The following is a 27,526-nucleotide window of genomic DNA, read 5'->3' as shown; positions in this document are numbered from 1 at the left end:
GCCTTTATGGAGAAGGTTAAATATACTTCAAAGCTTTAAACACGTTCTCAGAATGTAGGGACTTGCCACCATTTAGAAACTGTTTGAGGACAATGAAGGTTGAAAGGCTTCGGCCTATAAAGTCCCTCAGGATTTGTGATCAAAGCTGAGGCCAGTTCAAGAACTCTGCAGCCAATGGTAGCTCAATACATGGGAGAAATGGTCAGCTAGCCTTTGTTATCATTTGAGGCAGAAAAGATTTCCTACCCATGATGATTTCATCATTAAGTCTAAATAGGGCCTAACAACACCATCATTAGTGAACCCTCTTAGTACCTTAGCGTGCCTGCAAGTAGGCTGTGGGCGTGTGTGTTAAAATTAAGAGGTAAAAATTGGTGATGGGGTGGAAATCAGTACACTAATAACAACATGTAATTAAATTCATTAAGTGTTTATAAGGTAAAACCTATGTGTCCTATACAAGGGCCCATGCTACATTGCTTCATACTGGAGGCAGTGAAGTATAGTGATTTTTATGATAGATTTTTAAAGATCTTACAACTTAAAGAAACATAAATTGATTTTTTCCTTTTAGAAAAAATATAAACTGAGAGCTTAAATTTGTATTCAATAAGCAAAGCAAATACTTCATTTATGCATTAGCTCTATTAGTACGTGAAAGAAAGAACACTGAAGAAGAAAAAGAAGGGCAGAAGCATTCAGAAAGAATGAAAAAGGGAAGGAAAACATTGAAGAAAGATACACACGGAGAGAGGTCAACACACAAGACAAATGAAAACATGTAAGAAGGAAGGAATACTATATGAGAAAATCAGGGGAAGAGAAAAGAGAAATGGAAAAGACAAAAGAAGAAAAAAGGAAAAAATAAAAATAAAGGAGAAAAACTCAGAATGATGAGGAAGACAGAGGTAACAGAAAAGAGATTCCAGAATTTTTTAAATGCCATAAAAAAGAAAAAAAGTGAGACTGAAATACAGACACTGACTGAGGTAGAAGGAATACAGATAAGTATCACAGATTCCGAAGTATTAGGTAGAGATAAACTGTTTGTGTCCTATTCTGCTGCTCTTTACTCTGGTAAATTTAGACAACATGATTCATTCTCTTTGAAGTCCTGAAAGAGCATTGGTCATAGCCCAGAAGACCCCCTCTGAGTATATAGCCACATTAGCCAAGTAAAAAGAAACATTTTCTCAGACTTGCCAAGGTATGACTGGTGAGATTACCCTCTAGAGGATATTCCACACACAAAAAAAAAAAAAAAAAAAATCTAGATTTGGCTGAGAGATTTCCAAGTGATAATTCAAGCAAGGTTTTCAGAAGACTTCCTGAATATGCAAATCTCCATATCATATTTCTCAACTGTGGCACTGTTGACATTTCAAACCGGATAATTCCTTCTGTGCCAGGGTTGTCTGTGTATTGTAGGATTTTAGCAGAATCCCTGACCTCTCTGTACTGGATGCCAGTAGCACCTGCCTGTAGTTACAATCAAAACCAGACACTGCCAACTGTCCCCTGGGGAGTCTGGGTGGAGTGCAAAATCATGCTGTGGAGCACCACTGCTCTAATGCATTAACATTAATGAGTGTGCACAATTAGATAGCAAAGAGTAGGAAATAGGTATCTCCTGGGTAAGGTGCGATGCTGCACAGAAATTAACTACATCGAGTCCAACGCCTTACAGCCATCACAGCCACAGAAGTTAATCATACCTAAATTGTAGTTGGTTCCAGTTTCCTCTCACCCACCTTCACAAACCCATAATGTTAGCTTAGTTGTACATCCTCCGTCTAAGAGACCTGGGACCACTGGTCTAACTAGAATCTGGAGACAGTCCCCAGAGCACCAGCTATAATCAGGACAGTCGGCTGGCTGGATTGAGGGCGGTGGCCACAGCATCAAATGGGCCAACACAAATACTGAATGACAAATGCTTTAGAGTCAGATTAACTATAGTGCAGGATGGGGGCATGATTTTCTGGCACAGAATCCTCCACTAGAGTGCCATTTTCCTCTCTCAGGCTTTCTATTTGAAAACCCTCAGAGAACATTAAAAACCTCACTTTTAGCAGGTGCCTGGTTTTGCTGAGTTCAATTAAGTTGCACAGTTTCTAAATTACCCCCCAGATATTAGCCATAGGCTATTGAAACACAAGTCAGGCAGGACGCAGGCCAGGGTCTAAGGATTCTAGTCAACTCCAAAGAAGAATTTCAACTCCTAAAATGACCCTGGAATTTTGCCATGAGTGGGTCCCTGAGTTCAGCTATTTTATTTAGATAGCACTATGATGAGGAATAACCATCAGGACATTGCTACGTTATCTTTCATGTGTAATTTTCTTGCTTACGATGCCAGCTTTCAGTCAGCCTTTATCCCATGTTTTTTTTTTTTGTTTTTTTTGTTTGTTTGCTTTTGTTTTTACTATTTGGATATACAGATCTCTTTTCAATACTTTTCTGTTATGCAGAAAATAAACTTAACTACCCAGATAACTCTGTGTATATTTGTTAGCAGACAAAAAAATGTGATAAAAACACATATTAGATTAGAAAAATAGAAACTATACCCAAAAGATAGAAAATGAAAAGTGAAAATCTGTCTCTCCTTACACTCCCCTCCCTCATCCTTTTCCTCAAGAGAAATCATTCTCTGCAGTTTCGAGTGACTCTGGGCATGGAGAATCACCATAACTGAATGCACACATATATTCACTGTCTGCTAATGATGAGGCTTTGGATATGCAGCATATTGTTAGAAAATAAATATCAATTATGATTTCACATAGAAAGATTTTATATTAAGCATCTTGTTCTCTACTTTTATGAAAATCTGTTTTAGAGATTATCCCATCTGTTTTTATAGTGACCTAGATCAGTCTTTTGAGGATTGTTCCACATAAAATCGTGTGGATATATAACTATAATCTGTATGCTATTGAAAGCAACTTTAAGTTTTTGTTGTTGGTGGTGATGATTTTGATACTACACAGAAAGATAAAAAGAATACTCTTGTACATAAATCTTAGTAAACTTTTGCAAATGTATCCATAGGAAACATTTTCTAATGATTTTAGAAGCGTATTATATTTATACTTCCTCCTGGAATGATTCATTCTGGGAAAAGTTACAAAATGGTCTCTCATCTAGTCAAAAAGTACATATTTGAATAAGATAGAAAAGACCACACACATATTACATATTTCTATCAAATGTCCAGAATAGGCAAATCTATACAGAGAGAAAGCAGACTAAAGGCTGCCAAGGGCCTGTATAGAAAGGGAAATGGGGAGTGACTTAATTGGAAATAATCTTCTTTGGGGGTGATAAAAATGTTCTGGTATTAGATAGTAGTAATGATCACACAACTGCAAATATACTACAAAGCACTTCATCATTCACTTTAAAAGTGCAAAATTCATGGTATGCAAATCATGCCTTAACAAAGTTATAATTAAAACTATGTATGTGTACATGTAATTTCTACATAAACAAGCAACTATTTTTGTATATCAATGTAAATAAGAACAAAGTTGGAAATCTCTATCCAGTTGGTCCTGGACTGACCCAGAGAAAAAAAAGGGAACAAAAGAGGCCAGACTACATTCTAGGACCCAGATATTTGTTCAGTATTTGAAGGGTATCTCTAGCTACATATGGATGCTAATTATATTTTCTGAACCAATACTCAGAGATTTGATGTAAGTGGTACAGGTTCGCTTGTAATCAGACTTACAGTTAGACAGAATGCTTGAGAGCATGTGTGTTCTAGGAAGCTAAGAAGTGAAGTTTCAACTCATGCACAGAGATATTTCTGAAAGCTAGCATTGTCCTGAAAGCTGGAAATAAGAAACAGCAGTTCAAATACTAAATTACTTCTTATTATGTATTCATTTGGAAATTATCTATTTCACTTACAAGGGTCAATTGAAATACAGAAGTGTTAAAATAAAAGCTGCCCAAGTCACAGAAGGCATCCAAAAAGAGGAGGTTAACCATAAGAATTAAAGCATATATATATGTGTATATATATAATTTTATATATATATACAATTACTCTAGAAAGAATATTAAAGAAGTTTTTTTTTTTTTACCACTACCATGAGAATCTTTGTTTGACAGTCATCTGATTTACATAAAATCGAATGTGGAAACTGAAAAGAAAGAGATAATTATATGCAATTACTTTGCCATGGAAGGTGGTTCCTATTCCTAAATAGATTTACGTTTTTTTCTTTCCCAATTATCACTACCTGAAAAGAAAAAGAAAAGTCCCTTACATTAACATTCTTGTGTAACCACATGTATTATTTGGGGATAAAGGAAGGATCCTCTTTTAAGTTTCACTCTCCGCTAGTGATGAGCCTTTGAATATGCAGCACATTGTTAGAAAATAAAAATCAATTCATTTACTCCTCCAGGTTTATGTGCTGATTTGGATCCTAGTATGTTCTTTTCAGATCAAATACTTAGTTCTAAAAGTTTTGTGCTTTCTGACTGCAGAATGGTACAAGCATCAATGGGCTTTTGCCTTATTCTCTAACAGTCTAACATTTTTCCAGACCAGAAAAAATTATGTAAGTCAGAGAAAAAGAAAAATCTACTATGTGCTTTATGGAAATTTGAAGAGCAAAAGAAGAAACAATGAGAATAACCTGAGAAAGGTGAGTTGGCTGTTATTACAATTTTAAAAGGAAATTTTTAAACATATTGGAATCTTAAGGTGTGTAACTAATAATCTGACCTAGATCAGTCTGTAAATTATATACATATAATATATATACACGTAATGTTAGGGGTTTTCTTCTTGCTCATTTGATTTGGATTAAATATAAACTGTAAATATGTATTATCTATTATATATAATATGTATGTAGCTATATATAATAATATAGGTACATTTAACTATATATAATAATATATAATGTGACTATCTACATTATATGTATAGTTACATATTTATATTTCTTAGAATACCAGTCTTATAAATTAGATGTATCTATAAGGTGTGTATATATATAAGGTGTGTGGGTACATATATATACACACACACAGGTATACATGTGTGCAGAGAGAGATCATTTGTGTGAGAGCAAGAATGCTGAGTTGGCTGTATTTACAAGGGAGAAAAGATGTAGAGCAAGTGCAAAATCTAGAATATGTTATTAAAAGTTTTTCTCACTACCTTTAAACGTAACTCACATATTATACACCATAATTTGTGTAAAAATTAAAATTATACCTGTCACCTACATTTCAATGGTTTGAGTCAGAAATCTGCTCTTTACTTTTTAGATACTAGAACATTATGCTTACATGGAATTACCTGAATTCAAACATCCACTTTTACCTGTTAAGCTTTTATTCCTACCAAAAATATAATGTTTTAAATGTGAAGAGTAAACAGAAAGCCTATAATAAAGGTAAGAGAGTAGCATTCATTTAAAACACTTAATCTGCTCATAGAAAAATTCATTAATTATGAAACTGCTTTGCAAAATTATGACAGCAAGAGAAATGTAGCGTGGCTGACTCCATCTTGCTTCTAGCCTCATAGGCTGGTTGTCTTCACTCATTCCTGGGTGTAGGCCAAGCTAAACATGGGAGGATTTTAGTTTATGGCTTAACTTTGAAACAAGGATGATAACAGTCCCTCCCTAAAACTAACCCCCTCCTTGCCCAGGGATGGAAAACTACCTCTATAAAAGAAATGGTAGGCCAGGAGATTAAGAGTATAGGAGGGATCTGAATTCTGCTAAAATGTAGGCATAGTTTCTATCATCCCTTACTGCTTAAGAGTCCTGTGGCCAGCGGTCACAAGATTTGTGATTTCCTCAATTGCTTCTGTAGATAACATCGCCATTATAGAACCTAAGATTGCTCTCTGAGATGTTTTTCAGATTGTTGCACTCTGGCAACAGACTAATTCCACCTGGACCATGACTCATGACTCATGACTCATCCAGTCCCGTTGCCCCCACCCAAAAGTGAACTCAACACATGAGGACCATTTTCCACACCCCTAATGTTTTCATCCCCAACCAAGCCCCAACCAAGCAGCAGTACCCATTCTCTAGCCCTCTGCGCACCAAATTATCCATAAAAACCTTAGCCTCTGAGTTCTCAGGGAGGCTAATTTGACTAACAATAAACTCCATCTTCCACATGGCAAGGTTTGTATTAATTAAATTATTTGTTTTACTGCAATACTGCTGGCTCACTGAATTGCTTTTGTCTATGCAGTGACCAGGAAAAACCCATCAGGCGATTATATTTACAATTTAAAAAACAGATTGAATAAAATATTGATTTTCCTATTCATGAAGAAGCAATGAGAAAAGGTAAGTAATATATATTTTTAAAAGTTAGTCTTTTAAAGGTTTTTTTCATGATCAGGATCAGAAAAACCACAGAAATGGTTTTGAACATTGTGCTTTTCTGTGGATGAAATAATTCCCAAGGACATCCCTTGACATGGAACCAGGTCCAGAGAGGGAAGGGGAAGAGAAATGAATTCTTCAGGTTCAGCTTCCCAGCCACCTTGTCTGTGAAATGAACTTTGCTTTCTAAGAAAAGCCTAAAGGATTTCATCTTTCCAGCTAATCCATAGTTGAAGCAGGATTACTAATCTGGCTGATTGACACCCACCACTAAATTATCTATAAGGGAGAAATTATTCCTCTTTGCACTAGTCTCAAATTTATACATATATACACACACATTCACATAAACTTATAAACATATATATATATACACGTGTGTGTATATATATAATTAGTTAAGACTACAATTTGTGATCTGCTTCAGTTTTCAAAGCAATTTCATTGTATGTTCTTCCTTCTGATTATCATACGGGGCAGATTATTATCCCTAAACATAAGGAGATGGCGAGGTAATGTAACTTGTCTGATGTCACACAGCTGTAATGATGGTTTTCCAATGTATACATGTATCAAATCATGTTGTATGCCTTGAATATATACAATTTGTATTTGTCAATAAAAGATTTCAAAATTTAAAAATAGAAAAAAGACGTTGCTAGGAGCACATAAAAAATACACCTTGTTTTAAACTTTAGTTTTTATATTACGTAATTATATATATACAATACCACTTTGATTTTATTGAACAGACACCACTGATCAGTTAGCAATGGTTACTAAGCAGTTAGTTGAATCAGTTTTTAAACTCAGCCCCAAGTTGGAAATTTCTTTTGGACTGCAATATTTTGAATTACTACTTCTGAATTTCTGGTAAATGTAATAGAATCATCTTGAGCTCAGGCAAAAGAGGTTTATTTTCCTTCTTATCGGGTGGAAAGTACATTTATTACATTTTAATTTGATACAATTTACTGAAGTCAAATCTCAGATACACTTGAAGGATAATATCTGTGAAGAGAGAGAAGATAGAGAATCTGGAGTCATCCAAGAGCTGAGGAAAAGTCTACACTGTAATTCCAATTTATCTATTAAGTTCATTTATTCAGAATCATTAGTTTCATTTTTCTATGGGGCCATTTCCCTGAGGTGAAGCCCCAGCATATCAGACCCCTTAACAACAGAGAACATTATGAATAATAAATGAGACTAGTGAAGCACTTTAACTGAGTGCTATGTAAGTAATATTATCTTAAAGGGAAGAAAAATATTCATGTGGGAATTGAATCTGATTTCTTTCTAGCACCATGTGGTGATCCCCATGTTAGTAAATAGAATGGCTTGATCTTTTTTTAATGGAATAAGATTTTGGTTGAGGTGAAGACAGGCTCACACTGCAGTGAAATCTCTAGAATATCACAACACACACCACACAGTAAAATAAAACTAAAATTCTCAAAAATCTACATTCAAATCTACAAGATCAAAACTGAAAACACTGATAACATTAGGATAAAAATGTGGCAAGGCATATCTTCAAGGTAATGAAATTCCTGTCTTTACGACATAAAAGAGAAACTATCATTCATACAATATATACTGAGAAATTTTTGGCTAGAAATGAAGAAAATCATAATTAGTATCAATACATAAAATCTTGATAATAAACCAAAAATTTAGATCAAGAAGTTGATTTCTTAGTGTGGTTATTTCAAGGCACCTTCTAGTTAATCAATATAGGACTGATTCAAAACATCAAACTTCAGGAATAAAGACTTATTTTTTAAGGAACCTCTAATCCTTTATGGGCCAAGGACCCATATAAGAATCTGTATTAATCATTAATGTACGTAATTTTTAAATTCTGTGCAATATTTCAAAGAATTTACAGCACTTAGTAAAATCTATTGGAGGACCCTCTAGAAATCCACATCTTTTTTCTAATGCTTGTGTACAATTCTCCAACTTTCCTCCTCCTAAAAATTAGTGAAGAATGTCCCAAAAAGTGCCTGGAGGATGGTGGCAATGTAAGGGCAGAAAAACTAAATAAGGTATACAGTGTTACCAGCACATGCAGATTTGGAATATTAAATACTTAAATAGCAGTGTTCCAAAACACCATTGCCTGGGAGATGTTGAGTGGTGTTACACAAAATGTGCCAAGGTATCGCATAAGTTGAGAAACTGCTTTCATGTTAGACTAATTGCTACTAAAGGGCTTTTAACCTTTTTTCTTCAAATGCACACACATACACACAAATCAGTTGCCAGCAGAAACTCTTTTTCTTATTCTGGAAAGTGAATGAAGACCCCCACCCCCAATGCACATAGATGCAGAGTGCTTAGGTTTCAGTGACAGACTTATACGGCCGCACAGCTATTGCTGAAGTTAACAATTAGACTAAAAAAAAAAAAAAAAGGTAAAGACCCTAAAGCTGGAAGAAGGCATGTTACCATAGACAAGATGTCATGAGGAAAGAATACGCCATAAGAGAATGGACAAAATCAACACAGTTACTGTTCTACTAACCACACTACAGAAGAAATAGTACTACCATTCTTTCACTGAGATAATGTATTAGAGACTGATACCAGAATCTGCTATATATCCTTCAGAACACATTGAATATTATATTTTATGCTATTTGTTTTATAGGCTTAGAACATGTTGTATAGTTTTCTTTAAGGAGTAGATTCAGTAATTTTCAGAAAATTATTTTCTCATCATCATTTAAGTCCAGCTAAAGATAATAAACTTTCAGATTATTGCTGTAGTTAGATATACTTTCTTGATTCATCTAGCTTATATATCCTGCATTTTCCTAAATAATTTCTTCAATAACATACATTTATTTAGGTCATTATATGTAAGACTCTACTTTTAAATCTTATAAGCCTATGATGTCATAGCTTTATAGCACAAACATAGAATGTCTAACAATAATTAACTAGAAAAAAATCAGAAGCAACCTAAAAGGATAATTTACAACCCGCATATTATTAACCTCTACTTTTAAAAGCCTATTTTACATTTCCTATTGAACGATTCTTTCCAGATGTAATAGCACAAAGAACACTGTTAGAGAAGGGGAAAAAAGTGAGAAAAATGGAAATAGGAGATAAATTGAGGGAAATACGGAAAAGCAAAATAGCATAAAACACCATTCTAGCTAATGCTTTTACTTTACATTTTATCAAATACACTAATCTGAAGTTTCTCTATTCAGGAGTTTTTGTAAAAGTAGCATCATTATTTGGATCTGATCCATTTGGAACATCAAGCAAGTCAATGCATTTTGTTTTTTAGAATTGTTGAATTCTTTCTATAATCTTCTACAAGTAAAATAAGACACTAGTAATTTCTAACAGAATTTAATAGGTCAGGTAAAAATTGAAGGTAAGCTAAATTCATAGTTATTTAGTGCTGGAAGATCAGTTTTTGTTTTTACTTTTGTACAATGCTATTTGATAGAGAGTGGTTGTTTTCTTCTAATCCAACATCACTTTTTACTACTTAAGTAATAGGATACTATCAGATTCTCTCTTAGGGAAATATGCTTTGAAAAATAAAATTTAATCTTCATTCACCTACCCATCTCTCAAACATGCTAGAGGTGAACATATTTGGCCAATCACAATATTTCTTCTTCTGTGATGAGTTAGTTCAAGGTTTGGTACATGAACTCAACAAGAGTAATCCTCAGGACATTTTGCCACCAGAGCTTTCAGGGAGATGCTCTTTTGCTTAAGCTACTTTACTTTGAGTTTAGTTTCTATTGCTTACAACCTAAAGTCTTGAATAATACATTAATGTAATGTTTCTCTATGTAAAATTAATATTTTTGAGTAGTAAACAGTGAATTGATGAAAAGTAAAGAGATTATTTTTAATCATGCACAAATTCTAATGTAGTGTATTTTTATTTCCCCAAGAGTTGGTGTATATTAGCAAGACAGATCCTTTGGAATTAGGTTACAGAATTTTTGTCTTATATCATAAGATTCAGCACACTGAGTCACAACCAAGAAATAAAAAGAATACAAAATCCTTACCTGCATGTGTGTGAAAATGAGACATAAAATGAGTGGTGATAGATGGCTGACATCGTGTTTCAAACTGGGAAGTTGAATAATCATTACTACCTGCAAGTTCTACTTACAAGTTCAAAGATGTTTTCTGTAAATCTATAAAATTGATCATGTTTGTTTCATTTTTGAATAATAATGAAGCTCTAAAAACTCAAATTAGATTAAAAATGCATGTAGAATAATTATGATTCATAGCAAAACAATAGAAACAAACAAAATATACTACTCTAAATTCTACAAATTAATATGAGTAAAGAAATTCATGAATACACACAGTCAAGAATGACAAAACAAAAGGAAATTTTCAACTCTCGGGTAATTAGTAACATAAACCATACATTGGCTTGGATTTCTAACCAAAATACAGTTCATACTTTATTGACAGATACAAAAGGATGTTTCATTTTTTATTTCGGAAGGAGCAGTCAAATGCTGCCAGCTTGAGCAAGTGAATGAATTAGCTTCCTCAGGAAGAAATTATGGAGAACTGCCAAATTCTCAAAATTGATGCTTTAGAAATCAATGAGCATAAGTCAGTTTGATGAAAACATTCTTTCTGAACATGAGATCTTCCTCTGTGACCCAATGATATTTTTAAACACACAGTCAACTTTTACAGATGAAAAAGAGAAAAAAAAAAAAAGCATTGCTGCAATTTCTAGAACATGGCACTAGATTTTGGAATTTTTCCATTTTAATAAAATTAGATAAATGGCCAATGAAAGACATAATTATGGTAGTATTATCAAAACCAAAAAAAATCCTTCAAAAATATAGTACCTTTAATACTTGTAATCTCATTCAGTCTAATATGCTTGCGAGGAAGCTTCAAAATAAGTGTTGACACTATTTAACCCCAATGGAAAACAAGTCTTACAGTGTCTTTTGCATTAACCCTTTTAGAAAATAACAAATTACTCTGATGCTCTGACCTAGGTGAAGATTGGACAAAAATGACTGCATGCAACTAAAAAAAAATTTCCTATTCAGAATTCAATCAACATACAACAGCAGTTCCACCTTAAAATCTGCCTTCAGAGATGGGTTCAATAGAAGCCCAAACCCCAGCATTATAATATACCCATGTAACAAACATGCACATGTACCCCCTGAATCTAAAACAATATAAATAAATAAATAAATAAATAATAAATAAAATTGACAGATTAAATTGAGAGAAAAGGGGAAGTGTTATATCTTATTGCATGAATGAACAAGTGAATAAATCAAAGTAGAGCAGTCATATACTTTTACTTAGAACTGTTCTCTTTCTAGCTGGTTTGCTCCTAAAGATAAGTCACTATATACAACTCAACTTAAATTTGACCCTATTGCTCCCTAATAGTCCACAATTATGCAGCGTCTTTTAACCTGCCAAGGTAATATGTTTTTAAATAGTTCTTCCGCCCACCTTGATTTGGACCATCTTATGTCTACCAATGTGAGACACTTAAAACAGTAATACTGTGAATATACCTCTACTTCACAACAGACAAAGGGAAACTATTGAAACTACTGTCCTCTACATGCTTGAGAAATATTGACTTTTCTCTGAAGATATTCTAATTAGGTAACTTCAATTTAAGAAATATAAACACTATTTTGTAGGGAAGAGGTGTTTTAAAAGAAAGAAAATTATCACTGTTTTAAAAGTGTTAAATCTATGAATACAGTGACCATAGTTTATATGTACATAGTATTCAATAAATATTTGCTAAAGTTAAGAATAAAGGAACCAAATCTTTCAAAAGGAAAATTCTCAGATCTAACCTAGATTTTTTTAAAGTATAGGAATTAAAATATGCAAAATTTTTCCACTCAAAAACATACTATGTATTTACAGTAATATACTGAGCTACATAAAATTTGTACATAATATTTTAGAAGAAAAAATGATGTTAAATAGAACTGAGAGCAGCAAGAAATTCATGATTATACTACAATATTGTCTTGGTGCTTTTTTCTCCCTCTCTTAGATGGATAACAAGTCACCAAATATGATCTCATGGTTTATGTTGTCTTGTATATTGCAAGTCACCAAAATATGTCCTGATCAGCTTCCTCCATCCATCTTACCTTTGCGCTGAAGATGCAGGATGATTTTTTTTCTTTCCTGCCAACTGAATGTACAATAACTGCCCAATATTATGAAACATGTTCACCTTCTTAGGACTACAGTCATTTCAAAAATGTTAGAAGATCACACAGTATATCCAGTTTCAAATCAGAGCCAGGTTAACCTGTTACTATCGCTACTAAATCCCCAAAATTAATGCATGCAAGCACATAGACAGTGTGTGTGTAGAATACTGATATGATTTGTCTATGTCCCCACCCAAATTTCATCTTGAATTGTAATCCTCATAATCCCCACATGTCTAGGGAAAGGTCTGGTGGGAGGTGATTGAATCATGGGGGCAGTTTCCCCCACGCTGTTCTTGTGACAGTGAGTGAATTCTCATGAGATCTAATGGTTTTATATGGGGATCTTTGCCTTTCCATATTCAATCTGTCTCTCACCTGCTACCGTGTAAGATGTGCCTTCCACATTCCACCAGGACTGTAAGGTTCCTGAGGCCTCCCCAGCCATTCAGAACTGTGAGTCAATCAAACTTCTTTTCTTTAAAAATTACCCAGGCTCGGGCACTTCCTTTATAGCAGTGTGAAAAATGACTAATATTATACAAATAAGAATCTTTTTAGTTTTAAAACTTTGAGAAACAGAAGAATTATATAAAACTAGAGCAATGGTTCTTAGTAATGAAATGAAATACAGAGACTGTAGATGCAAATGTATGATGTATTTGTGGGCTTACTTACCTTCATATGTATACTCTCTACATTTATAAAGAAAATCCTTCCAATATAACTACGGAAAAGTGAAATATTTAAATTTCAAAAGTAAAACATTATATCTCCCTATGAATCTCAAATATTAAAAATATCTTCAGTGATACCTCGATGTGCAAATTCCCTAGAGTACATTCCTTTTGTATGGCTATGATGTCAGCTCTATTATAAAACAAACAAACCATTCATGTTAATAACACAAAAAGCAGGCCTTTTCTATTTTAAATTATTTGAAGATGTATGTGTATATACATGTGCACATGTGTGTATTCAAAGCTTTTGTTATCTGTGATGGTTAATATTAGGTGTCAACTTGATTGTATTGACGGATGTCTAAACGGCTGGAAAAGTATTGTTTCTGCGTGTGTCTGTGAGGGTGTTGCCAGAGGAAACTGACATTTGAGTTGGTGAAAAGGGAAAGGAAGGTCCATCTTTAATGTAGGTGGGTACCATCCAATTTGCTACCTATAAGAAAGCAGGCAGAAGAAGGCGGAATAAGTTTGTTTGCTGAGTCTTCTGGCTCCTTTATCTTCTTCCTGTGCTGGAAGCTTGCTTCTGCTCCTCCTGCCTTTGGACATCAGACTCCAGGTTCCTCAGTCTTTGAACTCTGGGGCTTGCACTAGCCGCTGCCCAAGGGCTCTTTGCATAGTAGTATCTCATTGAGGTTTTAACTTGCATTTCTCTAATGACTAATGTTCTTGAATATCTTTTACAAATTTTCTTGACTCTTCTTTGATAAAATGTCTCTCCAAATCTTTTACCCATTTTTAGTTTCATTTTTCCTATTATTTAGTTTTAAAGCACTTTTAATACATTTTAGATAGTAACCCTTATCAGATACATGATTTGAAAATATGTTCTCCACTCTTCTTGATCTTCTCAATCTTTTAAAAGTCAGTGTCTTTTGCAGATAAAAAGTTTTAATTTTGATAAAGAGAAATTTATCCATTTTTTCCTTGTAAGTATCTTGCCTTTGGGGTATCTAGAAACATATTGACTAACCCAATGTCATAAAAATGTTCTCTTATGTTTTATCTACATGTTTTACAATTTCACATTTAGGCATATCATCCATTTAAATTAATTCTATATAAGGCATGAGATATGTGTTGAGATTTATATTTTCACATGTATATTTCTAGTTGCACTGCACAGTTTTTTGAAAACATCTTTTTTTGTCTTTCCATTTTTGTCAAATAGCAATCTCATTTGTATTTTGGTACTCTATTCTCTCCCATTGATCTATTTGTCCATTCTTCTGCCAATACAACACTGTTTTGAGTGCTGTAAATTCAGTGTGAATCTTAAAATTAGATAGAGTGGATCTCCAAACTTTGTGATTTTTTAAAAGAATTTTGTCTCTACTAGTTCCTTCTCCTGTCCAAAGAAAGAAATGTTATATCAGCTTTTTAACATCTAATTCTTGCCATTATTTTGATTGGAATTGCTTTCAACATAGATCAACCTGGGAAAACAGTACATCTGAACAATACTAAATCTTTCAGTCCAAAAAGAGGATATATCTCTTTATTTGGTGGCACATGAGAAGGAATGTGAATTGGTATAAAGGACCTAAGAGAAGCCCCCAGTTGACTACCAAAAAGGAAATGGGAACCTTAGGCCAAAATTCACAAGAAAGTAAATTCAACCAATGACATGAACTTGAAAGTGAATCCTTCCATACACCCTGCAGATGAGAGACTAACCCAGACTACACCTTAATTTTGGCCTTCTGAGACTGTCTAGGCAGAGAACCCAGAATGTCAGAATGTTTACCTGCAAAATTGTTAGGTAACTAATTAGTTTTGTTTTAAGTCACTATGTTTGCTGTTATTTGCTAAACTACAATGAAAAACTAATACAATACCTTTGTATAATCCCTTCTTCTTGAGTGTGAGTTGGACCTCATTACTGACTTCTAATGAACACAACACATCAAAAAGGATGGATATCAATTCCATAATTAGGTTATAAATGACTCTGGCTTTCACCCTGCTGACAATCTCTCACTATTGCCTGGCTCCACTTGCATGTTTTAATGAAGCAAGCTGCCATGGTAGAGAGGTCAGTGTGTGAAGGAACTGAGGGCAGCCTTTGGTTAATAGCCTGTAAGTAATTGAGAACTCGACAGTAACAGCCCATGAGTAACTGAACTCTGACAAGAACTATGTGAGCTTTCCCAGTTGAGCATTCACATGAGACTCCAACCTTGATAGATTTCTTGATGGTAAGATAACAAATGTGTGTAGTCCTAAGCCATTAAATTTTGGAATAATTTATTATGAAGCAGTAGATATCTGATACATATTTTATTTAACTTACCTATAACCATGTTGTGTGTGTGTGTGTGTGCGTGTGTGTGTTATATATAACTTAGCGATTGCTCTAGGAATTACAATATACATGTATAACTTATCGGACGGAGTCTATTAAAATTAATATTTACAATTTCAAGTAAATGGTAAAAAAAACTTTTAACCATATAGGTCCTGTTTAAACTCTCTCCCTTTATGTTGTAGTTTCCCATGAGGTAGTAGGCAGTATCATGGTCCCTCCCCAACACAAAAAGATATTCACACCCTGAGTCTTGAAACCTATTAATATGTAAACTTGCAGGGCAAAAGGGTCTTTGTGAGTGTGATTAAAGTTAAGGACTACTATAGTTTGAATGCAAATGTCCCTCCAAAATTTATATGTTAGAACTTCAACCCCAAGAAGATAGTATTAAGAGATGGGGGGCTTTTGGGAGGTGACTAGGTCATGAGGGCTCTGCCTTCACCAGTAGGATTAGTTCCTTTATAAAGGAGACCTTTGAAAGTTGCCTGGGACTTCCATTTCTTTTTCCATATTTTTTGCTTTTCTGTTCTTCCACCATGTGAGGACACATCGTTTGTCTTCTTCTCTGAAGGATGCAACAACAAGGTGCCATCTTGGAAGCATCTTGGATCCAAGCACCCTGAGAACAACCCTTCAGCAGACACTAAATCTGCCAGCACCTTGATCTTGAACTTTCAAGCCTCCAGAAATGCAAGAAATAAACTTATATTATTTATAATTACCCAGTCTAGGATTTTGTTATAGCAACCCAAATACACTAAAACAAAGACCTAAATCTTATCCCAGATTATTTGGATGGGCTCAGTCTAATCACATGCATCCTTAAAAGTTGAGATCCTTTCCTGGCTACAGTCAAAGAGATGTAATGAAAAAAAGAAAGAGGAAAATTTAAAGTGTAAGAGGGACCTGACTCACTGTTGCTGACTTTGAAGATGACAGAAAGGGACTATGATCCAAAGAATGTAGGCATCCTTTAGAAGCTGGGAACAACTCTCAGCTGTACAATCACAATAAACTGAATTCTATTAGCACCCTGAGTGAGCAAGAAAATAATTTTGCATAGGATCCAAGAAATAATACAGCCAAAACCATGGTTTTAGCCAAGTGAGACGCATGTCAGACTTCTGATGTACAGAACTACAAGATAATAAATCTGTATTGTTTAAGTTACTAAAGTTGTAGTAATTTTATGGCAACAATAGAAAACTAATGTATATGAATCACAAATATGTGTGTGTGTGTGTGAGTCTATGTATGTGTATATATACACATACACAAATGAGCAGGCGCGCGCACACACACACACACACACAAATTGTAAACTCCATTATACAATATGATGTTTTTGCTCTGAAGCATTATAAATAGTTTAATAAACTAAAGAGAATAAGGGATTATATTTACTCATACATTTATTATTTCTACTGCTCTTCCTTAATTCTTAAATTTTTATGTTTTTATCATTTTTCTTCAGCCAAAAGATATTTAGCTTTTTTCTTTTTTTAGAGAAGGTCTGCTGCCAACGAATTCCCTTAGTTTTCTTTCATTTAACAAAGTCTTTATTTCACCTTCATTCTTAACAGATATTTTACTGGTTATAGAATTCTAGGTTGACAATTATTTGTATTTATCATGTTAAAAAATAATGTTTCACTCTCTTCTAGTGTCAATGACTACTAATTTTTTATTTATCTTTGTCTTCATTGGTTGATTTTTATATATATAAAATTTTATTTTTTGTTTATACTGCTGGGGTTCATTGAGTCTCTTGACTCTGTAAATTTTTTGTGTTCTTTATTTAATGTGAGATGTTTTAAAGTAGTATTTCTTTTACTTTTTGCACCGGTCTCTTTCATGTCTCCTCAATCTTCAATGACATCAATGTTAGGCCTTTTAATATTGTTCCACAAGTCTCCAAGACTCAGTTTATTCCTATACTATGTTTTTCTTTCCTATACAATTTGAATACTTTGTATTGACCTATATTCAAAATCAAAATATACACTCTCTCATATACACTGAGAGCCTCTAATAAACTTTTTTTTTGGTTTTGCATCTTCTTTTTTTTTTTTTTTTTTTTGAGACGGAGTCTCGCTCTGTCGCCCAGGCTGGAGTGCAGTGGCCGGATCTCAGCTCACTGCAAGCTCCGCCTCCCGGGTTTACGCCATTCTCTCGCCTCAGCCTCCCGAGTAGCTGGGACTAAAATTGTCATATGATTATTTGTAGCTCTTATCTCTTTGCTGAGAACATTTACCTTTCCATTCATTTCAAGAGTGTTTGCCCTTACTTCATGGACAAAATCGTTGAGAATAGTTCCAACCTTAGGGCCATCTTGGGGCTGGTATATGATAATCATCTTTTCTCTTAAGAGAATTAAGATTTTTTTCTGGTTCTTTGTATGTCAAATAATTCTGGAACATTTTACATATAGTGGGACTGTTAGTACTGTAAAAAGCCTCTAGAGAATATTGTTTGTTTGCTTTTTGTGTTAGCATGCAATCAAACCAGTTAGGTTCAGGTTACAATTCCCAAATCACTGCCTTCTGTGAGTTGTGCTTCCAGTATCAGTTTAGCTTTTGTAAGCTGCTTTGCAAGCCCACTTCCAATGTGTACCACCTAGGGCCAAGTCTGGGACCGGAGGAGTGGTGTACAGCATAATTTCATTATCTAAGCATTTCTATGGTGCTTTGTTTCAGTTGCACAGTGCAGCCCAGGGATTAGCCTAAGGCTTCATACATAAATTTAAAATATTCAATTCTCTCTTCTCTATAGCTTACCTCACACTTTCTGGTTTCCAGGGGCTCTTTGCCTAGACCCTGGCTACAAACTTATTATGTTGTCCACACCTCTTATGACTGAATCATCCTCTGGACAAAGTAGTGAGTAAAAAAGAGAATAAAAATAATGGTATCCCCTTGACACTCTTTAGAACATATATATTTCTTTTCCAATTTCATGTGGTGAGAGAGAATTTTCTCTCAGAATTTTAAGCACCTAAACAACTGCTGCTGTCACCCTGCCAACACAGTAGTGCACCTTCATAAATGGGGCTTGCCTTAGGTCAGAGCTAGAAGAGTAAAAAGGAAAGAAGAAGTATGGTAATTTTCTCCTACATGCACATTTTCTGTCTCAGAGAAGCCCATTTCCCAGACTTCTACTGTGAAAGAGGATTTTTCTTGGAGCTTTCTTTGTCAATGCACAAAGTGAAATTCCATGGTTTAGGGCACCTAATATCTAACCCCAGAGATATGGGAAAGAAAAACAAAACAAACCAGGAAAGCTGGTGATGGCTCTTGCCTATAATCCCAGTGTTTTGGGAGGCTGCAGGGGGAGGATCACTTGATGTGAGGTGTTCCAAACCAGCCTGAGTAACATAGCCAAACCCGTGTCTCAACAAAACAAAACAAAACAAAACAAGTCCAGGAAACTTACCTCTGTATTGCTCATTTTTCAGATTTTGATTTCTCTAGTAAATCTGTCTGGTATTATTTACTTTTCAGAGTCATCAGATAGTTGTCTTGTGTAATCTGTCCAGGAATTTTAGTTGTTTTCAGTGAAAGAAATAGGGTGGAGTGGGTTTACTCCTTCTTAGCTGAAACTAGAGATTGCTATTTTAAGATGACATTTACATTGCCTACATTCCTTTACCTCTTTCACTACTCTAAGGTTTCAACTACCAACTTCTTTCTTTGAGGCTCATTTTTTTAGTAATAAATCATATTTTATCATATGACTCCCTAGCACACATCACAATGTTATTTCCATCTTTAATGATGACTATCTCTTAAAAAGAAGCGATCCATTTTTTCTTTCCAAACTTGTTTGGGAAAAGCTAGGCTAGTAAAATTAAACAATTCCTTTACTGTAGAACTTCTGAAGCCTTTAATATGTTAATCTGGATTCTAAATTTCTAGAAGGGGAATACAGTGCATTTCAATTTCCAAACATATTTAACCTGCAAATATTTTCCCCATGAAACTAATGTTCTTTGGAGCACAATTTGTAAAATAGTCGTAATTACTACTAGTTCCACATATCTTACAGTATTTATGTTATTCACCCCAACTTATCTTCCTTCTAAACTTATTAGATGCTATTCTAGGATCACTGTAGGGTGTACCTTTTGTAAATTTAAAGAACTGTTCCAGATCTTTGCTAAAATAATTCTGCTTTTACCAACATTAAACATATGCTGCCACCTAACATTGCCAAGTATTCTGAAGACAATTCCCAGAAAGAATGTATAGAATGGCTTAATTTTAAACATACCCTATGAATGTTGTAACTAATTCAGTTAGAGATAGGCACATTTACTAAACTTTATAAAAATAGCCTTAAAATTAAAGGTGCAAAGATTGGAGGATAATGGCACTGTGTTTATCTTTTGAATGAGATAGCAATAAAAAAATTTGATGACTATGAATACCAAGGTAATACATAAGAAAATACTTGACCCAAATGAGAAACTCAAGAAGAAAGTAATAAAAATCACTATCATGTAAAAGAAACTCCATATATGAAATATTATGCCAAATGCTTATGGTGCCGATCTGTTGTAGCTTCCACAGTATCCATTCTTTCTTTCCTGAGAATTCTTGATACAGGTTTGGGAATTTCTGCAATTCTGAGGAAGAGCTAAATATATCAAGATATGACAATAATTACATTACAAATGCCTGGATACCAAGATTATTTGAGGGGTGGCCATGGGATTCAAGATGATATTTAACGTCAGGCTCTTTTCTGGGAATGTTTGAACAAAAGTGACCTCTTTGCTCTGAACCATATATTATACAGATGTGAAACAGTGGAATAAATGTAGCTATTTTCTTCTGTGAGTGAATAAAGCCAATATACAAAGGAAGCCAGAATTTAGAAAAATAATTGCAGAGAAATATAGCAAATCTTTGATATTACTTTTTGATTTTTTTCAGTAAAGCAAATTGTATTCTTTATGTATTGCTGAATAACAAATTGTCCTAAAATTTATTGATTTAAAATAATAGTAAGCATTTATTATCTCCTATGTTTTCAATAAGTCCAAATTCAGACTGCACACCATGGGATAGCTTATCTGATTCATAGTTAGAGGGCCTCGGCTGAAACACCCAAAGGCTTGAAGGTTGTGAGCTGGAGTCATTTGAAGTAGTCCAACCCAAATGTCCATCAATGACAGACTGGATTAAGAAAATGTGGCACATATACACCATGGAATACTATGCAGCCACAAAAAAGGATGAGTTCATGTGCTTTGTAGGGACATGCATGCAGCTGGAAACCATCATTCTCAGCAAACTATCGCAAGAACAGAAAACCAAACACTGCATGTTCTCACTCATAGATGGGAACTGAACAATGAGATCACTTGGACCTTGGAAGGGGAACATCACACACCAGGGGCCTATTATGGGGAGGGCGGAGCAGGGAAGGATGGCATTGGGAGTTATACCTGATGTAAATGACGAGTTGATGGGTGCTGACGAGTTGATGGGTGCAGCACACCAACACGGCACAAGTATACATATGTAACAAACCTGCACGTTGTCCACATGTACCCTAGAACTTAAAGTATAATAAGGAAAGAAAGAAAGAAGGAAGGAAGGAAGGAAGGAAGGAAGGAAGGAAGGAGGAAGGAAGGAAGGAAGGCAGCAAAAAAAAAAAAAAGAATAAATGCTGAAGGACAAAAGAGGTTTTCTGTGATGGATACTCTGTCCTACCGGAACCACCCTCTGCACTTCTTCACCTTCTCCTTGCTCTGAGAATCTTCCTTGCTTTTTAGCTTCTGGTTAGGTTTAGTTGATGAAAGGCAATAGAAGATCAAAGAGCAGGAAGAGAGACATCAGCAGAGACTGTTTGCTTTATCAAGACCACAGCTCTTGTCAAGCAGCTACCTCCGTTGGTTCTGATAAGGACTCCTTTCTCTCTTCCTTCAAGCTCAAGGGTGATAATATTTTCTTGGGCTGTTAGTCCCAGAGTGCTTCACCATCCATGTTAGCTTCTATTAATTTTGTCCACACACATAAATGAATTATTTATTAAACTCTCTTCAATCACTCTTCTGAGAATATCATCTAATAAATGTATCATTCCAGGCAGTGATGTTATATTCTAAGAAGGCTTGTCCTCATATTTAAACTATCATCCTATAATCCCCTACATCCACCTGAAGCTGCTGTAGTTATATGAACCTAGTCCCTTCCTGCCTCAATATTCTAGAGTCTGGCTAGCTCTGCAAAAGATAAAAAGTGGACATAGTGGTATTATCACTACTTAAGGGTCTAGAGAGTTATCTGCCCCTCTCAAGATATCGTGATTTCAAAGGTCAGCAAGCAAAGTTACACGTATCACAATTTTAAATGAAAAAAGTTAATACAAATGTTAATCTAAAACAACAAAGTTCTAAAATAAGTCAAATTGATAACATGCATAACTGAAAGAAGTTTAAAAAATCACTAAAAATTTAAGGCTAATAAAAAAATTTTCAGAGAAAATTAATTCCAAGACTGTAGCTTAATGTTCTAAGAAAACAGCCATGTAGAACATCCACGCTGTGATGCAATGCACCATGTGGGATTTCCCATGCCATTGCCTACTCTGCAACTGCTAATAGAATGGTGTCAGCACAGAGGACACAAAGGAAATTAAATAAAAGGTTCTCTTTGAAATATGGTTTTTGAAATAATATACTTTCTTTCTGAACACAGGAGTGCCTTTATTGTAGTGAGTGTTCAGCTTTGCATTACCTCCCACCCAAAGCTAAAACAGCAGGAAAAATCTGAGGAGTTTCCCTCACTGCATGAAATCATGAATTTCTGTGCATCCAATGCTGCAGAAGAATGAATTTAGCACTGACCCTATGGCAAGCATTTCTGAGACAACTCAAGGAATATACAGCTATGATAAACACTCCTCTTTCCGATGAGATATAAAATTTAATTATTTATTTAGTCTGTTTTTAAAAAAATCAAATAGAATCTACTAGAAGCTGAAACTTTGACAGCTTACATTAAGATACGGTGACTGGGAATCCCTCTATACGAGTTATTTTAAAAAGTGTCAACAGTGGACAATGCATGGAACCAGATATATTCATAATTTTTATTTTACAGTAATGGTTTTTATAATAATAATATGTTATCAGCACTGAATTCTACTATAAGAAAATATACCCAGAAGTCATACATTTAACTCCTCAAGTTTATGTCATGTTGAATTTGTAAGCATTATAAGTTGTGAGTTACCAAAGTGAAGATGTAAAATTTACCCCTTGCCAATTTTCACTTATCTTGTTTAGAGCCGACTTGTGCATGTGTAATATGCAGGATGATCCATGGCAAAAGATCTGGTGCTAAGTTCTCTTCCTCTCTCTCCACCTTCTCTTGCGATATTTTCCTTCTAGCAAAATGTACCTAAACAGGCCACCAACAACAGCTTTTGATGAGAGAAAGCCTGACCAAAAAGAAAAAGGTAGAAATTTCAGAATTAAGATTTGGCAGTTCTTTCCCTTCATTTGATGGTGGAATAAGATTTGATCTTACTGATACTATACTTTAATGTAGAAGAAACATGGCACTCCAAGGAAATCAGATCTAGTCATCTCTTACTATTAGATGTGGATTTTCTCTTAACTTTTTTCTATTCTGGCTTTTTAATAACAAAGAAAAACCAATGAATACTTAAGAAAATATTTTGAAATAAATGCATGCTAGTTACAAATATATATATTCCAGATCTATTGCATGAAAATAAGGTTCCTAGAATTAAGATGCCCTGTTTGGTTTATTTTCATAATTTTCATAGAATGGATTCTTTAATTCGCTATTTTTCTAGTCATTCTTATATTTCACCATGTACTAACATGAAAACTTGTAAAGATTTTCTATAGAATTTTTTGGTTTGTGGAGACTGAAAATTAATATCACTGAAGTCAATGAGATTAGAAAGATACTCCAGAGGGGATATTATGCATTATTTCTGGGGAGAAAATTAGTTATTGTTTCTTCTTATCTTTTTTGAAAAAAACAAATTCTAAAAATTACAAGCAACAAATAAGCAGCAAAATGCTGAAACTCTTTGAGAAATTTAAAATATCATTACTTCATAAGTACTTCCTTTAGTCCCTTAGTCATTTCAAAAATAAAATGTAAGAAGCATACAAAATAGTTGAGACAGTCATAAGATATAGTTTTTTTTTTTTTTTTTTTTTTTTTTTTTTTTTTTTTTTTTGAGGCGGAGTCTTGCTCTGTCGCCCAGACTGGAGTGCAGTGGCGCAACCTCGGCTCACTGCAAGCTCCGCCTCCCGGGTTCACGCCATTCTCCTGCCTCAGCCTCCCGAGTAGCTGGGACTACAGGCGCCCGCCACCTCGCCCGGCTAGTTTTTTGTATTTTTAGTAGAGACGGGGTTTCACCATGTTAGCCAGGATGGTCTCGATCTCCTGACCTCGTGATCCGCCCGTCTCGGCCTCCCAAAGTGCTGGGATTACAGGCTTGAGCCACCGCGCCCGGCCAAGATATAGTTTTGAATAAGCATCAGCATTGGCTGAACACTTCAGAAAACAATTGTTAATGATATGCACACTTAGCCTTTCTGTTCCAAGAACATGAAAGAAAATAGAGAGTAACTGAGGAAATAGCTACACAATGCCTAATAACTAAAAAACTAATCCCTGGATATTTTCAATTAGTCAAATAATAGCCAGCAGAGATATAGAGAGAAAAATCCTGCATACTCGACTTTCTAAATTTTCATCAAATTATAAAATTTGGAAACAACAGCCTGTTAATTTGTTTTACCAGAAAGGAGCTTATATTTAAATAAATCTTCTACATTTAAAGATGAGAAAAATCAGAGTCAATGATGTTATTAGGTTGGTGACATAGCTATATTTTCTGTCTCTTTTCTCTCTCTTTCTACCCAGCTCTCTAAATCAGTTACTCACCATAACCATGGGATAAAAACAAATTGATTAATCATAAAAAGGACAATTTGTATGTGGTATTCATATTAGTCATGAATATCTTGCAGGCATCTTCATCAAATAACAGGCAACATCAAGAAGGTTAGAGATGGTAACTGATTTGCCTAAGGTCGCACAGTCAATAAGAATTACAACCAGTGTTCTTCACTGTTGTTTTAAGTGTGAGTAGAGTCTTCAATAGTTTACCAAGATTCAAATATCAAATCAATGTCGGTGAATAGGATACAAATTATATAAGATAAATCAAAGATCATTCTTTTTGTAAACTCTGAAAAGAACTACAGATAACTACAAATAGAGTGTGTATATTTCATATGGCCCAGTGGTTTAATTAAAAAAAGACTCCTAAATAGTTTGAAGATGTCATATCTTAATCAGCTGAAGGGATATGCATAGACAAATATCAAAGTATAAGGAAAAATCTGGACTATAATTAAAATATTTCCTTGTTTTTCCATCATACTGCTTCACACTTACACTAAAATGAAGTAACTTTGTTTCAATTGAATACATAAACTCCTCAACAAATACTTTAATTTTGGGATTGAATTGAAATTGTGCATATCATAGAATTCTATAAATTTTATATAATTTTTCAAGTTCACTCTGAATACCTTCTATGTGCCAGACATTGTGCTGGAGACTGGAATACTGGACAATATTTAAGCTATGATGGCACTGCTGTATTATTTGACCTGCTCTGGGCCACTTTGAATGAATTTATCAGAATTCTATGACAAGAAAATGAAAAGAACAAATCATAGCTGACAGTAATAAAACACGCCTGAGCTTTGATTGATTACACTCACAGTCATACACAAGAGAGGCTTTCCTTCAATGTTCACTATCAGAACATTAATAAAAAAAATACAATGCATGGATGGTCAATTCTAGACTGCTGCCAAAATATAAAGAAACAGGTAGTTATTTTCCAGGTATTGGCCAACCATCATTACTCATCCTTTTCTTCCCAGGCAAGCATTACATTTATGTCTACCTTTTGGTGTTTGGAAATATTCATTGTAGTTATATGTGTTCTTCAAAAGGTCTGAATTCATGTTTGGTATAACAAATCTTGCATGAACTACATAGGTCCAGCGATTTAGACTTCTTATGATTCTCTTCCTCCTCAATTACGCTCCTTCATTTTCTACCCAATTCTCTCTAGTGCAGTGCTTACCAAACCTCAGTGTACATCAAAATCCTAAGGAAAGGTTGTTAAAATACAGATTTTGGAGCCTTTCTCAAAAATTTTGAGACATTAGGTTAGAGAAGACAATCAAGAACCTGTATTTCCTACAAGTAATACTGATGCTGCCAATCTACCAACCAGAACTTGAGTAACACTACTCTAGTGGCTTGCTACAGAAAGTGTGCTCTGCACACCAACAGCATCACTATCACCTCAAAATTTGTCAGAAATGAAGAATTTTGGCTCCACCACAGATCTACAAAATGCTTTCCTGAGGCAGAGTCATTGGGTGAAATTATACACCCATAGGATATAATGTCATTGCTAGTAGACAGAAAGCACAGACCCTTTAATCCTCTAGGACCTGTGCTCAGTTTACTTGCCTATGGGTTAGGCCTGTGTTTGCTTGTGGCGGTTTGCAAATGTAGCCACAATACTTGCAGCCACTGCCATAAAGGGGTGAAGTGTATATCCTTGTTTCTTGAATCTGGGCAGGCCATGTCATTTGTTTTGATCCATAGAATGCACTGAAATTGGTACTAGAAAAATACAAACCAAGGCTTTAGGAAACCTAGCAGCTTCTTCTCTTGATGTTCTACGGACTTCTGCCACTTGCACCATAAGAAAAAAGTTCAGGCTAGACTGCAGAATGATAAGTCACATGTGACCCACTGTTGCCCTCATCCAGAGTCTGCCAACCCCAGAAGAAGGACTGCCTATTTGACTGGCAGCTGACTACAGTTACAGGAGTGAATCTAGTCAAGGTCAGCAGAAGCACTGCACAGCGGAACCCAGACAATAATAGCCATGCCACAAAATTGTGAGCTAAATATATGCTTGTTGGTTTGAGTCACTAAGATTTGAGGTGGTTTGTATGTAGAAAACGATACTGATATTTGCTTCTCCTTAATAATTTCCTTTGAGACGTATGAAGATGAATAGAAAGAGAATTATGATAGAGCAGGCTCTGAGGCTTCTCCTGTTATTAACTGTCTGGTTCTATTTTTCTCCAGTAGGCGAGAAACAATAATTGAGAATAGATCAAAATCCAAATTGTAATTTTTTAGAAAATAAAACAAGCAAACAGCAATCCAAAAAAAAAAAAAAAAAAAAACCTGTCTTACTTTTATAAATCACATATAGGAAAAATATTGAATGTTGAATGTGTTCTTGCAGGATATAGAAGAATTCATTTGGGAAATCCAAGTCAGTCATCAAGAAGGAGCCTCAGGAGTGGCTGTTATAGGCACTCACAATCTCTGTTTCCTTGAATCTCTATGGCACTAAGGACTTGTAAACATGTACTGATATATTCAGATTGATTTGGCAAAGTTTTAGCCTCATGGTCTGGACATATTTCTCTTATAAGATATTACAAATCTAAAAAGATGCCAAATTTTCTCAAATAAATTCCTTGTATAAGCCAAATTACTACTAAGATTCTATTAAAATTGTCTTCAATTAGAAAAGCTAACAGTTGAGTGCATTTAGTAATATAAGCAGCTGGAAATAACTTAAGAAAAAATTACTAAATAGTAATAACAATGGGAAGTTTACCTAAGAAAATTTTGCAAAAAATCTGAAACTACTAAAATTTAATCAGGGTAAAACTTGCACAAAAAGAGACAAATCAATGTATAAAATTAAGGCCTGTAAATAGACCCTATTTTAATATGAGAATTGAACATTTGATGAAGGAAA

This window comes from Trachypithecus francoisi, unplaced genomic scaffold, assembly GCF_009764315.1.
Source record: "Trachypithecus francoisi isolate TF-2019V2 unplaced genomic scaffold, Tfra_2.0 Lachesis_group0, whole genome shotgun sequence".
In the NCBI taxonomy this organism is placed as follows: Eukaryota; Metazoa; Chordata; class Mammalia; order Primates; family Cercopithecidae; genus Trachypithecus; species Trachypithecus francoisi.
Note: the sequence above shows the minus strand (reverse complement) of the source record.